This window comes from Nicotiana tabacum, chromosome 1, assembly GCF_000715075.1.
Source record: "Nicotiana tabacum cultivar K326 chromosome 1, ASM71507v2, whole genome shotgun sequence".
Lineage (NCBI taxonomy): Eukaryota > Viridiplantae > Streptophyta > Magnoliopsida > Solanales > Solanaceae > Nicotiana > Nicotiana tabacum.
Window position 1 is genome coordinate 157,108,717 of NC_134080.1, and position 17,101 is coordinate 157,125,817.

The following is a 17,101-nucleotide window of genomic DNA, read 5'->3' on the forward strand; positions in this document are numbered from 1 at the left end:
GAAAAAATTTTGGAAATCAAAACGGCTGAAAAACTACTGTTCCATTGCTTTTCTTCTACAATTTTTGAAGATTTTCAATTTCTGAAGAACTCCTCTTTTACCTGGTGAAAAATGGCTTAAAGAGTGAAATTGGTTGAATTTTGGAGGCTGTTTGATTGAATCTTACTGCTGATCTTGCTGTTGTACTCACTGATTTGGTTTGGCTTTAGAATCATTCTCAAAGTCCTTTGTTCCTCTTTGCTGTAACAGGTACTTCCCACATCATGAATGACATGTGAGATGCAAATATGTAGTCCAACATGGAAGTCTAATGACAAATATTGCTTGTTGAAATTCAGCGTTTTGTTCTTTAAGATCATGTAGCTGCTGTAAATAGTTTATGCTTCCTTTACATGTTTATTTTCTTATTTATATTCCTGATTTGAATCTAACTTGTAAGGTGGATCAGTGTCATAATTTGGCAAGTTTGATTTGTGAATTAGCTGAACCTATGCTTGTTGGACAGGGTAGAATGTTAATCTCCTGTAGCACGGGTCTAAGTTAGTTTGAACTTTCCTCTTTTGATTTAAGTTTAAGTTTAGAGTCAGATTTGGTTCTCAGATTCAAGTTTGGTCACATTATAATTTTGTTGGTTCATTTCCTTCTATAGTCTGTTTGAGCATTTGTTTTTAAAAAAAAAGTCACTATTTGAGTAATAAGTTGTTGGTTTGGCAAGTGTCGAACACTCTGAATCATGTAGTATTCTGCTTATTGATTAAATCATTGGTCATTTTAAAGTCATTGCTTAGTCTACAATCAATTGAAAAAATAGTTTATTATGATGACATTAGGGGTCAAACTAGGTACTGATTTATTTGTAATGTGATTTTAAGCATGATTAGTTTATGTTACATGTTCAGATTCGTATTTGTTTGCTGGGATGATTTTATTGGGTTTCGTTCGTCTATAATATGCTCTGAACAGAAGGTTTCAAATTGATTTGAAATTCTGGAGTTATCCATTGAAATTAATTGGAGATTGATTCAAGCGGGATTGGCCAGTGTTTTGTTTTTTGCTGAGAGCCTTGTTGGGTTTGTGCCAACAATCTCGATTTTGTATGTCATTTGCGTGCCTGGGGGTTCGACCTTGAATCCCTCCTGCCTTAGCCTGAACGTTCTCAAAGAATTGGGCTATTGTTTGGGCCCCAGGCCATGAGACCATTGGAATTGGAGCTATAGGACCTCATCAGGTCTTGGCTTGCCCCTTTCATTTCATCTAGACGCCGTGGTCAGGCTCAAACTATGTCCTTCGAATAGTCTGCCCCCTTTAATTCGAGGTTTGCTAATTAGTTAGTAGATTCGAGATTTTATTTAAATGAGTAGAAGTTCCTCAATTCTTCATAGTTAATTAATTGGTTTTCTTTTCAAAATAGTCTGGAGGTGTGCCATAATAACCAATTGAATAAAGTATGGCCCTCGTAATTTAATTTAGAAACCTCTTGATTAGAATAAATCAAGGTGCGCCATGCCAAACAAAAATGACAAATGTGTGGCCCTCATTTAATTATTTCTTTTAAATCCTTAGAATTCGAGGCGCGCCATTTAGCAAATTTTCCATGGCCCTCGCAAAATGCGTAGTTGCTGTAGGCGCGTTATTTTAATAACATTACCTTCCTAAACTCGGGTGTGCATTTCATGTGACCCAAATCAAAATTTTAAAACGTTAAATAAAATATGTTTAGGATTGCGGGTGCATTTCATGTTGCGCGATCCAAAGACGTGTTTTAAACGATGTTCAATCTTCTTTAAAAAATTGAATAAAAGCGACAAAAAGTTAAAATTGCATATAGGTTAAAACATGTATTAAAAATCAGATAATTAAGCCGAATATAATAGTTGAGCGACCGTGCTAGAACTACGGAATCTGGGAATGCCTAACACCTTCTCCCGGGTTAACAGAATTCCTTACCCGGATTTCTGGTTCGCGGACTGTAATACAGAGTCAAGCTTTTCCTCGATTCGGGATTCAACCGCTGACTTGGGATACCATAAATCTCCCATGTGACGACTTTGAATCTTTTAATAATAAATCCCGTTTCGATTGTCCTTTAATTGTAAAAACTCTCTAATATACTATACCCTTTCCCGGGGTGTAGGTAAAAAGGAGGTGTGACAACAAGGAGTATTTGCGTAAGCTACAAATGCAAAAAAGAATGTGTATATGGAACCAAATAGATGTTGGTGATACCATTTATGCGTGTAAATGTGGCATATGCTCGCAAACAGGACATGACCGTCGTAAATGTCCTTTAGTTGGTTTGGGTGGCGGTGGTAATCTAGCTCCTGGTGGAAGTTCATCTGATGTGCCCAACTATCAAGGATACACGTAGTGTTTTGTTTCTGTAATGTGGTTGTAATAAGTGTATGTACTTGTTTATCTTGCAGAATGTATGAAAAAAAATTATGTTTCCATTGCTGTTAAATCTTTTTGATATTTAACATTAATACTTCAGTACAATAATCTAACATAAACCCCCAAAAAAAATAACCTTCAAAACAATCTTTTTGATATTTAACATTAATACACATAGTGGCATTTTTTTAATGGATGTTGTAATGTTTATTCAAAAGGACTTTGAAATACATATGACTTGATTCAGTTTAAGAAGCTTTCTTATACCCGAAATAATTATTATCACGTGAAGCATAGCACAGTTACATACCATGTTACGTGTATTGTCTTGTCGACCTGAAAAAGCTGTCGTTATGAAAAAGTTATCTTCTGGAAAAGCATTATTGTACCGTAAAGAATTATTAGCACGCGAAGCATACCGCGGTTACAAATCACGTTATGTGTATTGTCTTGTAAATCTGATAAAGCTGTCGTTCTGGAAAAGATGTCTTCTAGAAAAGCATTATTGTACCGTAAATAATTATTAGCACGTGAAACATAGCACAGTTAAATACCACGTTATTTATTTTTCTTACCTATAAATGACCAGCGCATTTTAGTTGTTATATGCGCTTAACCACAACAAATAGCAAAACTTTCCATAAATTTATCATTTTTCTTGCATTAACAAATGTCTGGACGCAATGACCAACCAAGGTGCTATTGTGGCTAACGTGCGATTATGAATGCATGTTGGTCCGATGGTAATGTTGGGCGCAGATACTGGATGTGTCTATACAGGTTTGAACGCAATACGCTTTATATATATATATATATATATATATATATATATATATATATATATATATATATATTGTGTGTGTGTGTATATATCTATATGTATATATATGTATATGTTTTTAAAGGAAATAGTCCAAAGGTTAAGTTAGCAAGAAAGACGCTTTATATATTTTGGTCACTATATTTTTTTTCCACATATTGTTATTCTTTGAGTCTAAAAAATTATATTTTGGTTTCGGACTCCTTATATTCTAGTTCAAAGGCAAAGATTGTGAAAAGTGTATAAAATGCAGACTAGAATCTCGGCCCCACCTCCTCGATGGGAGTCTGACCAGCCTAGTTCGAGGCAGGTGAATGTACAAACTGGACATATAGTCATTGATTTGACGCAAGGATGACTTATAAATGTGGATAGATGAGCATACAATGAATGAGAAGTTAAAGATGATTTCTCCATTCCTACCATCTTAGATTGACGCATCTTTGCTTAGAACCCGTTTCTATCACAGATTGTACTGAAATATTTCAGTTTAACATGCATCTACTACTCTCACATTTTTCGTCCCTGCCAATACTAGTTCAATTTACGTCTAAGGCTTGAACCGAGCTTCCGTTGCAAAATGTGAATATCCTTCTTATATAGACATGAAATGTTACAATATACTTTGACCAATTTGTCATGTTTTTATGATGGAAGATATGATTTCACTTTTCTTGTCTTCACTAAGATATATATTTTGTTTTTTCACCTGCATGGTCATTCCTTTTTTAATTTCATTTCTTTTCTACCAGTGAAACCCAAAACAAAGAAACCTCATTTAATTTCAATTGTTTAGTCCACAGCAATTTCAGAACCACTTCTTTGTTCTATAAATATAATATTACAAGTTCATGCGATGTTCAGCTAAGTAGCTTCACAACACTTAAATTGGGCTTTTTGCTTTTCAGAATGATGTGAGGTCTTTCTTCCGGAAAAAGAACTGGCCCGTCGGTCCAACTTCAGGCAAAAGGGCCAAATTTACTGGGCTTTCAGCAGCTTCTTCTGGAGTCAAAGGCCCAATATTACAAGTAATATTTGTCTCCGTATAGCCCGGACAAATTCAGTTAACACATATAGAAGAATACTTTTGGGCCACAATTCTTGTGTATGCATTCAAGGCAGCTTTTGAGAGTTTATAAGCTGCCATATCAGTGGGCCAACCCTTTTCTTCTAATAAACCCTCCTTGAAGTCCATAAGAAATTTAAGTGATTTTTTCTTTCCTATACCATATATGAAACTTTATTATCAAAAATGTGCATAATTTCTAATTTACCCGCCCTGTCCACATTTTTTCTACAGTTATTATACCAATCATTAAATACTAATTAATAGTAGCTGAATATTCCTAATTTGTCGAGCTAAAATTGAGGAACAGAATATTCTAAAAAGATTTGGCGTAAATCAGATCAAATCATATTCTTCCAGATATTCCTATTTAGGCGTGCTACAATTATGGAAGTAAATATTCTTCCAGATATTTTCCACCATTGATAGCCATTAAAAAGCTTGAAAGTTTTGAATTCAAATTTGGGTTTTCAAAAATCATTATTTGTTTGGATTGGGTGTTGTTGAAAATAATCAGGAATATGGTTTGGAGTTTATATCTCAATTTTGAGGGGTTTTGGTGAAGATTAGACTTGGTTTTGACTGAATTTCAGATTGAAACTAAAAGAAGAAGAAGAAGAAGAAGAAGAAGAAGAAGAAGAAGAAGAAGAAGAAGAAGAAGAAGAAGAAGAAGAAGAAGAAGAAGAAGAAGAAGAAGACATATTGCAGAAATTGTAGATAAATTATAGATAAATTGTAGATTATTTGTATTCTGATTGTAGATGCTTTATTTTCTGTTTTCCCAAATAAAAAATGGCTAAAACTCCTACAAATCTTCTGAAAAAACGCAATTATGTCAAAATCACAATTATGCTACAATTGGATGAGAATTGGGATATAAAAATTCAATGTACCCAGTTTGTAGATATTTTGTAGATAAATTATAGATTATTTGTATTCTGATTGTAGATGCTTTGTTTTCTGTTTTAACAAATAAAAAATGACTAAAACTCCTACAAATCTTCTGCAAAAAATGCAATTACATCGAAAATACCAATTATACTACAATCGAATGGGAATTGGAATATTAAAATTCAATATACCCAGTTTGTAGATATTTTGTAGATAAATTGTAGATTATTTGTATTCTGATTGTAGATGCATTGTTTTCTGTTTTCACAAATCCAAAACGACTAAAACTCCTACAAAATATTTTGCAAAAAATGCAATTATGTCGAAAATACCAATTAAGCTACAATTGAATGGGAATTGGGATATTAAAATTCAATGTACCCAGTTTGCAGATATTTTGTAGATAAATTGTATATTATTTGTATTCTGATTGTAGATGCTTTGTTTTCTGTTTTAACAAATCAAAAACGACTAAAACTTCTACAAATCTTCTGAAAAAATAGTCTATAATTTATCTACAATTTTTCTACAATTTATCTACAATTGCTGCAATATGTCTTCTTCTTCTTCTTCTTCTTCTTCTTCTTCTTCTTCTTCTTCTTCTTCTTCTTCTTCTTCTTCTTCTTCTTCTTCTTCGAGTTTCAATCTGAAATTCAGCCAAAACCAAGTCTAAATCTTCACCAAAACCCCTCAAAATTGAGATATAAACTCCAAAACATATTCCCAATTATTTACAACAACACCCAATTAAAACAAATAATGATTTTGAAAACCCAAATTTGAATTCAAAGCTTCAAAGCTTTTTAATGGATGTCAATGGTGGAATTGCTGCTCTCTTGTCTCTAGGTTTGTTCTTCTTCATTGAGAAAATTTGAAGCTGAAGGTAAATGTGTGTATGAACTTTGAAGATTTGACTTCAATTTTGATGAACTTTGTTGTTCTTCATTGATGAACTTCAACTGGAGTAAAATGGGGAACCAACTTTGTTGAAGGGTTTCTTCAATTTTCTGTGAATTTAGAGGGAGAATTTGGTTTCAGAAGATGGAAAATAGTAAAAAGAACGTGGGTATGAGTAAAACGTGGGTGGGACTAAGGGGTTAGGAGAGAGAAACGTGCAGATTCCTTTAATTAAAGAGTAAAAAATGTACAATTAATTATACCCTTAATTAATTATGGTATAGAATTGGTAATTTGGTATACTAAGTGTAATTAAGTCAAACCTTAAACATTGAAGGTAATAAGGTTTCCTATGTGGCACAGGAATGTAAAAATTCCTTTATTCAATACTTTATCCACTTTTTCGGTTGTAAGGCTTTTCCCATCACTTAAAGCTTTTATGGCCCATTCATTTGATACCAGCTGAATAGGTATTTCAACAAAAGAAAAATTGATAAAAATAGTTATCCATTCAATCGCTTAAATTTAAAAAATATATATTCCGACAGGCTATTTCTGTAAGGATCTCTTTCAAACATGGGAAGGTGAAAAAGAAAAAAATGATAAAAATGCAAGAAAAATGTGATATTGTGAGCTGCAACTTTTTACTTTTTTTTTTATATTGTAAATATTTGATTTCTAGTACTTCTGGTGGGATTATACTGGATATGTTATTGTTATTGTATTTGATTCTTAGTACTTATCTCAAATTAGGTACTACAGTTAAATTTAGAGGTCAAGTTTAATAATGTTGGTCCTAATAATTCAGCTATGAAACTTACACAATATATATATATATATATATATATATATATATATATATATATATATATATATATATATATATATATATATATATATATATATATATATAATTGTTGGGTGCGGATAAACTTTTACCATATTTTACTAAGTCGTTATTAGCAAATAGAAAAGGAGGGGAAAAAAAGTAATTTCTATGTTTTTGAAGGAAATAGTTCAAAGGTTAAGTTAGGATTACCTTAATTTCTCCAAGCAATGAAGAAATATTAACAACCCTTCGTAAAGGAGACAAGAGGAGTAGTGGAATAAATGCTTCAATCATTCTTTTTGCTCCATAATAATTAGTGGTACACATTCTTCTGCCCATTCAGAAGTCTCAATGAGTTTTTCATTTGACTTGATTGGAGCTTCATCCTCCTGCATTAATTAGTATATTTTATATATAACCATGTCAAAAGATTTAATACAAAATTCAAAATTTTAATTACTATCGGTGAGTACATTTTTTCACACAATTGAATTATTTATGACTTTTCATATTTTCCTTAATAACTATGTGGAACACTTATTACAGCCTATTGGTTAAGAAAATTTGAAATAGGTGGCTAGTTTAACATGACATAAGCTTCAAATAATGGCTACGAGACTCTAATATTCGCAAATGACAAAATGACACTTTGCCTGAACTTGATAAATCATCTACTCAACAAATTATGCTTCAATTCTATATAAAGTTAGAGTCGGCTGTATGAATCTTTAAAACAAATTCAATAGCATCGGGTTGTTATAAAAATGTAAGAGAAATTAAAGGGAAATATATGAAGAAACCTTAGTTGTGAGGCCTAAACCTCGAGTAGCATCTCGTTCGATTAACTCCGGAAGGATTGAAACATCTCCTCGATCATTAGTCCATTAATTCCGGTATTATATACCTACAATATCCACTTTCACACTTTCTTAATTACCAATTAGGGAAGGTTTTTTTCAAAAATAAAAATAAAAATAAAAATTATGGAAGGTAAAGTGAGCAAATACACAAGTTAATTATCTTACTCCTGAATATATTCTCGTGGAAAAATAAAAATAAACTGAATATTAATTAAATCCCAACTCGTACAAATAGATTATGATGGTTTAGTTTAGTTCTAAAGTAAACCCTTTCAACTACTCCCTCCGGTTCACAATAAGTGACTAGTTTACTTTTTTATTTTGGTTCAAAATAAGTGTCCAGTTAGGTAATCAAGAAAAAATTCAATTTGTTTTTACTCTTTTACCCTTATGTGTATATCCCTAAAAGGTTTTCTCACTCCTCATTATAACTATGTGACCAATTTAATAAGGGTAGTTTAATCATACTAGGTATTTTTGTATAGGATTTAGCATTTTTTAATGGGCGTGCTAAAAGGAAACTGATCACTTATTGTGAACATGAGGTAGTACTTAATGTTGTCTCATATTAGAGTTAAATTAAAGTAAACTTGTCTCGTTTTCGTGTTTTTGAGAGTTCCAATAAACAAAAATTTCTTAACAAATCGAGTACTTGCAAATATTTTGATCTGTTTCGTGTGTTTCATATGCTTATTAAATAGATATTTCCAAATGTTTAACTTTTATTCTATGCATTAGCAATATAATAAATTTTTGGTACTAATACATGCATTAGTACATGTGATTAATCATTTGTAAAGCGTGTGATTAGTAATTGAAAAATTAAACAAATTATTTACAAATGATATGGATTTCCTATCAAACAAAAAGAATGTATAGAAGATTGATTTTGGTCCACATATATGGGACTTTTTATGTCTCCACTGTTCGTCCACTAAACTCCAACTTGACAAGAAACCAAACGATATGATAAATATATATTATAGTCTGTTTATTTTCAATGTATCTTGGATTAAACGATATTAATTAATCTCAGTACAAAAAGATTAGATAATTAATTCAAGGATAAATATTGGATAAATTTCACATATTGTGAAACTAGCTTTCGCTTTTTTTCTTCTTCTTTTGCTGTAAAGTCAAAACTTAATTTTTGTCACTTAAAAATGTATAAAATTTTACTTTTTTTTGGCTAAGTTAAAGAAAGACTTCGTTACTAAAAGGAAAACCAAAATTTAGTTATTACAAGCTAGGGATAGAAATCGCATAGCAATCTTTCCCCATTTGTTTTTATTGAAAACATTTAAAGCAAAATGTGGAGTTATTTCCTAGAATATTGTGCTGTCCACTTCTGGATTTGGTGGAGTCAAATTCCGTCCATAAATTTTTACTACGTTGTTCAGAAAATAAAATGTAAAAAAAAACCCTTATCCGACCTCCGAAAAGCCACATAAGGCATGCCAGATCAGAAAGTGTGAACATGGTTTTGCCATGTCAGCCTTGAGAATTTATGATTAGTGAACGTATCATTTATCGCAATAAACATATAGAACTCGACATATTATCATTTTCATGAGATAAAAGTTATTCCCTTCCACCAATTACCCGATAATATTTATCTGAAAAATATTTTATCTGTGTTATGAATAGTTTGTACATTGGATACTACTTTGGATGCTACATTGGATGTCCATGTTGTGAATAACTTAAAGATTAAATTTCCTACTTTATGTCCATCATCTTTACTTTTTATGCCTATAAAAGGCCATGTAATTGCAATGGAAAGATACACACAATTGAAGAAGAAAATCTCTTCCTTCTCTATATCTATATTTCTTGTTCATGTTTTACTAAATTACTTTTATTTCATAACACGTTATCAGCACGATACTCTCTCTTGAGCACTTTAAAAAGATTTAAGCATGTGGAGAAAGATAAATCAAAGAGTAGCTAGCCAGAGGAGTGGTATTCTTTAGCATACTGTAAAGCAACTAAAGATCTTTCTCATAATCTTTGTCATTCATCATTTGCTTCTTCATCTACTAATATTTCCTTGTCTTAATTAGTTAACTGATCATAAAGTTTGCACATTTGCAATATCTAAGTCTTTCCAGACCTCCCATTTACATTAGTAGCACCTCAGAACCGTAAACTAGAACTTTAACACTTTATTGCATTGTAAAACTCATCACTTCAAGGATTTTGTTAATATAGAACTTAGAAGGACAAGTTAACTGATAAGAGTTAACTCCAATTACCAAGCATTCTATCATGTTTAGTTGACGTAACACAGTGTGATGATTAGTGTTGAATGAAATTCACTTTGTGAATTGTTTAAAATTAACAGTTAGAGATTTTCTTCAACTGTTCTAATATTTTAGTCAAGATAAATTACTTGACTTCTTGATTTGAATGCAATTTGTTACATACTTCCTTGTTCCTACATATATATTTTTATCTTCCAATTATGTTATTTATTCACGTGGACCAATCTTTTTACTGCTTGTGAAGAAACATGGACAAAAGCTGAAATCTTCCGGTCCGCTAATAGCCACAAAATGAAGATAACATTTGGTTTTGGTTGCATTTATCAGCATTTTATTTTTAATTTAATGGAAATAGTTTTGCATCAGATTAAGAGATCCAATTTAGATAAAGAAAGTAAGTTAATCTCACTTCACATTTTATTCAAAATACTAAACTATACTTGATCTGCATATGCCTATTATATTAATTTTGTTTGAAAAATTTAGACGTGAACATTTTACATCAGATGACTTTAGTAATATCACTTGGTTTTATGAGTATTTCACAAAATGATATCACTTCTTTTATGAGTAGTCACAAAATAATAAAAAATTTAAAGGCTTGAGGGTGCATCTATGTATATTTTGATTTATTATAACATTGGTTGAGGGTAAGACAATGGGTTCAAGTCTCAATGCACCATGAGGGTAAGACATCATGTTTGAGTCCTGGTGCACCATTATGATAAGAGTTGGGCCCGGATCTCAACATATCATAGCCTAACATGCCTTTATATAAGTAAGACATTAGGTTTGTATCCTATGCACCATATTGATGATATAATAATGACTAAAGAAGAATAATGTATTTTTCGTGAAAATGCATGAAGCTTGTCCCACTTGATTTACTTCATTAATGATGTGAATGTGAAAGCAGTGCATAATAAGTCTAAATGAAGACAAGTTGTTGGCCAATGAACATGGGTGTGCCAAAGACTAAAATAATAATGGTCATCATTATGATAAATGTAAAAAGGAGAACAATAAGGGTTCTAGGAATAGTTCTTCAAAATGTGAAGGCAATGTTTACCATTAAATTGGTATGAAAGAATAATAAAGCAAGTTGTTGATTATGATCCATTCCTCGAAGACAATGTGACTTCTGATAAGCATGGAGAATGCAGACCTATTCCTAAAGGTAAATGTGGCAATATGTGATAAAAGTAATAAATAAAGACATGCAATGCATGTTTGGACGAATGCCACACAACTCACCTCTAAGGGAGGTTTGAGTGGAATAAAGAGAATAAATATTATTGTGTAGTTACATGAATATATCATTAATCGCGTACATGCGGTACACCAAAAAAAAAAAATATTTTGTTATGCCTTATAAAAAGTTATTAAACGAAAAATTAAAGCAAGAAATGATTTTACTTATGATGATTTTGACAATGACAATTTATTATGATACAATTTTTTTCCGTGAATGAGACATTTACCATATTAATGGTGTGATAAAAGATTTGTAGTACAAAAATTATTAAGAGCTTCAAAAAACTAATTTGTTACTACTCGGATGAATAAAATTATCCATGACATTGATATTGTAAAGTCTCAAAAGAAACTTTTTGAGTTTCAAATGTATAAGTCAAAGTGGTTGGCATATTGAGACTATAAATGAAAGAAAGATTGAATATCCTCATATTTCTATAATCATACCGGATAAATATGAAAGGTTACCCGATTTTCTTTCTATTTGTACTACACAAATATAAGCATGATGCTGAAAACATATGCCATAAGTAAATTAGAGGTTTACAGAAACAAATATTAGTTGGCATGACCGGTTAGCCATCCCGGTTCAAATATGATGCGAAAAATTAATTGAGAATTAGATTAGCATATATTGAAGTAATAGAAGATTCTTCAAGAATTCTCGTGTGCTGCTTATTCTCATGATATACCAGTTAAGGTTGGGATTGTATCCCTTGATTTCTGGAACAAATAAAAGGTGATAAATATATGAGCTCAGTCACCTGCCATGTGGACCGTTTACTATTATATGATTTTAATAGATGCATCTATTCTATGGTCACATGTGCATTTGTTATCAACTTGCAGATTGGTTTTTGCAAGATTGCTTGCTCAAATTATTAGAGCACACTTCCAGAATATAAATTATGATGATTTATCTTAATATTTAAATCCAAGTTGGTTTAGCAAAAATTATGTGCCTCCAATTATAGCTAAATCATTGGTTATGAGAACAAAACTCTCAAAAACAAAATTTTGTATGAGATGTATTATTAATATACAGTAGCACCTGTACGCATCTAGCCAAGTTATGAAAATTTCTCCCAATCACAATCGGTTCAGGGTCAGGAACCAAATAATTTCTATATAGAAATATGGATGTGCTATATGATTTAATTATTTTACCACAATGCACAAAGATCTATTCCCAAAGAAAGTTGGGAAATGTGTTGGTGATTTCAATATTAGGGGGAAAAAATGGGCAGCTGAGGAAGTGATACATGAAATGAATTATTATGAATACAAATAGATCCTCGTATAAGAAAATATGAACTTGAAGTTCAAGTTCAAGTGATAATTCATTTACAAATTATTGTCAGACGCATTTGCTGACCCAAAACTAAATGTCATATTTCAGCTGTTAATGCTCCAAATAGAATAAAGTCCATGAGGGACAGAGTCTATGCCACACATGAAGCGCAACAGACCAATTGGTTCCAAAGATAAAACTCCTTGAAGAAGGAGGGGGCAAGTGCTCTAGAAGAGCACCGCGACATAACACTTCATAAGACCTCATGAGAGAGGCTCAGGTACCTGAAAATAATGAGATAAAAAAAACCTCAATAAGTTATGTCTTTATTAGATAATAATGGAACCGATATTAAGTGATCATCGACTATATTGTTAATATAATGTAGCGCTCAATATTATTAATATTGACGAGGATCTCGAACTCAAATCTGTCATGAAATTTGGACAGATAAATGATTGGCCAAAATAAAATAAAATATACGCAATCAAGATTAATTTCACCTGAAAAATGTAAAGTTGGACGGATAGTCCCAACACCTGAAAGTATAAAGCCAGTGGAGGTATAAATGTGCTCTTGTGCGAAGAAAGACAAGTCGATAGACATAAAGATGACTTGTATCACAAGAAGATTTGTAAATATCTTGGCATTGATTATATAGAGACATGTTCTCTTGTGGTGGATGTAGTCATTTCAGCTTTTAATCTAGCAATACATAAAAAACTTGATATGCGTATAATGGAAATCATTGAAGGATTTAAATTGTTCTGAAGCATATTATGGTTTCCAAGAAATTTATTAAATAAAGCTTCAATAATCCTTATACGGATCGAAACAATCAGGGCGCATGTGGTATAATCGCCCGAGAAAATACTTGTTGGAAGAAGGGTACACGAATAATTCAATTTGTTCTTGTAAAAGGATCCGGATTTGAATTTGTTATAATCGCCGTATATGTTGATGATTCAAATATCATTAGAACTCCCGGGGAGCTTTATAAAACAGTAGATTGTTTAAAGAAAGAATTTGAAATGAAAGATCTTGGAAAGACAAAATTTTGTCTTGGTCTACAAATTGAGTATATGAAAGACGGAATATTTGTCCATCAATCAACATATACCGAAAAGTTTTTAAAGCGATTCTATATGGATAAAGCACATCCATTGAGTACCCCGATGGTTGTGAGATCACTTGATATAAAGAAAGATCCATTCTGACCTCATGAAAATGATGAAGAGCTTCTTGGTGCCGAAGTACCATATCTTAGTGCAATTGGGGCATTAATGTATCTTGCCAATAATTCCCGACCAGATACAACTTTCTCAGTAAGCTTATTGGCAAGATTTAGTTCTTCGCCAACACAAAGACACTAGAATGGTATTAAACATATATTCAGATACCTCCAAGGGACCATTGATATGAATTTATTTTATTCAAATGAATCCAAGCCATCATTGATTGGTTATGCAGATGCAGGATATTTGTCTGATCCACACAAAGGTTGATCTCAGACAGGCTATTTATTTATAAGTGGAAGTACAACCATATCATGACGTTCAACAAAACAAACTATGGTTACTACTTCTTCAAATCATGCAAAGATAATAGCCATTCACGAAGCAAGTCGTGGATGCGTTTGGTTGAGATCGATAACTCAACACATTCAGCAAACATGTGGTCTTTCTTCGAAAGAGAATATTCCAACAATATTATATGAAGACAATACATAGCTCAATTGAAAGGAGGATATATCAAATGAGATAGAACAAAACACATTTCACCGATTTTTTTTTTTCACTCATGATCTTCAGAATAATGGTGAAATAGATGTACAACAAGTTCGTTCAAGTGATAATTTGGCTGATATGTTCACTAAGGCATTACCAACCTCAATATTTGAAAAGTTGATATATACGATTGGAATGCGTCGTCTTCGAGACATTAAGTGATTTTTCATCAGGGGGAGTAACTACACGCTGCACTCTTTTCCTTAACCAAGATTTTGTCCCACTAGATTTTTCTGGTAAGGTTTTTAATGAGGCAGCAGACAATGCATATTATAAATAACTATGTACATCCCAATATTTTTTTTTGTAAGTTTTTAATGAGACACATTATCTTACATGGACATCCAAGGGGGAGTGTTATGAATAGTTTGTACATTGGATACTACTTTGGATGCTACATTGGATGTCCATGTTGTGAATAACTTAAAGATTAAATTTCCTACTTTATGTCCATCATCTTTACTTTTTATGCCTATAAAAGGCCATGTAATTGCAATGGAAAGATACACACAATTGAAGAAGAAAATCTCTTCCTTCTCTATATCTATATTTCTTGTTCATATTTTACTAAATTGCTTTTATTTCATAACAATCTGATAATTTTTATTGGGTGAAAAAAAACTCTTTAAACATTACAAAAAGTTATATTAAGGAAATGGATAGTGAGCCATGAAATTAAACTGTTTTCCTTCATAAGGTTTAAAACTATGAAATTATGTACTCTCTCGATCCTAATTTATGTGATGCATTTCAAATTTCGAAAATTAAACTTTTTAATTTTGACCGTAAGTTTGGACATAAAAAATTTAATTAAACATATTTTTTAAAACTACATAAAAAATATTTTAGTGACAACAATAACAATTCAAAATATTTAAAAGTCATATAAAAATATTTGGGTAAAAAATAAATTTATTTGCTTTCGAAATTTGAACTACATCTCTTAAAAAGGGAGTAATTCCTACTCTCTCTATGTCAAATTATCCATTGTGCTTATCTTTTATATTACCCTTAAGAAAATATTAAATAGGAGAGATTTTTTTACTGTTTTACCCTTATTATGTCTTAAGATATAATCTCTCTCCAATTAATATTTACACATAATTGAGGTATTTGTGGTTTTCAAAAACAATTAATATTAAGGATAAAATAGTTAAAAAATAATTAATTTAGTCTTGAACTTCTAAAATGATAAATAATTTGACATAGCTACGGAGACGGATGGAGTATTTGAAAATATATATATATATTGTTGTGTATAATTGGAAAAAGGAGATGTTACCAGAATATCAAGCTTTCCATATTTAGATTTGATGAAGTCAACAAGAGAGGAAATCTAGCTGGATCCACAACAACAACTTGATGAAACACAACAAGATTCTGATCTAAGCTGCCCTCTTTCATCAGCTTTCCAACAGCTTCTTTTCCTCTTTTCTCATCTCTAGCTGTTAACACTACGACCATCACTCCTTTCTTCATTAGTTGCCTGCAAATCCCATATCCTATTCCTTTGTTTCCCCCCTGTGACTACTGCATATCTGAATTAAGAATATACTAAACATTAAAAATAAAAGGAGAGACAAAAAAGAAATATATTTATGGCAACGAATTAAAGAAAACTTGCTTTCTTGTTTGATGGTTGTTTATGGACTCTTCTGCCATTTTTTCTTCTGAGAGAAAAAACTACGGAGAGGTTCAGGTATATATTTAGTGGCGTTAGGAACTCAGAACCTAGGGGTGATATAACTTATTGCGGATACCAAATTTAAATTTAATGGATTTAATGTTTACATTTTTAGCACAAAAGTTAGTGTACTTTTAAATTAATTATGGGTTTCAGAATTTTGGTTTTTATTTCCATATATATAAATCAATTATTATGATGATGACATAAGTTTAAATAGAGAAAAATGATTAGTTTGTACCAAACTACTGTAGCTTACTTTGTTAAGTGATAAAAATACTTGAAGTGAGTATGTATGCTAGTTAATTAAGTGATAATAATATAATAAAGGCACATGTCATATATATTCATTTGGTTAGTGCAAACGCTGAGTGTGAATCGTTATTTTTTCTAAAACTAGATTACTTTTCAAAAAGCAGTGACTTTAATTAAAAGAGAAGAAGTGTGAATTGGAAATGGAGGGAAATAAAATAGAGGGAAAATGAAAATTTGAAGAAGTGAACTTTTGTCTTGCACTTTGTCCCTCATTGGTGAGGGACAATCACATTTATGTGCTTATATATAGATTCACTTCTTAAAGCTCTTAAAAGGAGTTGAAGAGAATGAACCCTCGCGCCGTCGTCGTCGCTCGCTCGGCTCGGCTTCGGCTTTGGCAAACGATCGATAAGATTATTTTTGTACAAAATTTATTTAATTATTTAATAATTAATTAAATGCCAAATCACTGTTGAACGTTCAGAGGGCCTCGCTGGCCGCGGTTCTGCCGCGACCACGGTAGAATCGCGGCAGTCAGATTCAGAGAGGCTCTCTGGCCGCGGTTCGGCCGCGATCGCGGTAGAACCGCGGCAGGCCGCGTATTTTCTGAAAAGGCACCTTTCCAGACACCTCTTCTGATATTTGCCTATAAATTCTGAGGCAAGGCTGCATCTTTCAGACACGAAAAACACTCTAAAACTTCTTTCTTTCTGAATATACTGCATCCTAATTCGCAGTCTCTCTCTCTCAAATTTTTAAGTGTGATTTTGCTCCGTTCTTTGAGTTCGTTGGTATCCTGCAGTTTGTATTGC

General features: G+C 31.9%; 1 pseudogene; it reads right to left on the reverse strand.

Annotated features, from left to right (window-relative positions):
• Nucleotides 1-4,115: 4,115 nt before the first annotated feature.
• On the reverse strand, nt 4,116-16,012 carry LOC142164220 ((+)-neomenthol dehydrogenase-like; annotated as a pseudogene).
• Between the last annotated feature and the right edge of the window lie 1,089 nt (nt 16,013-17,101).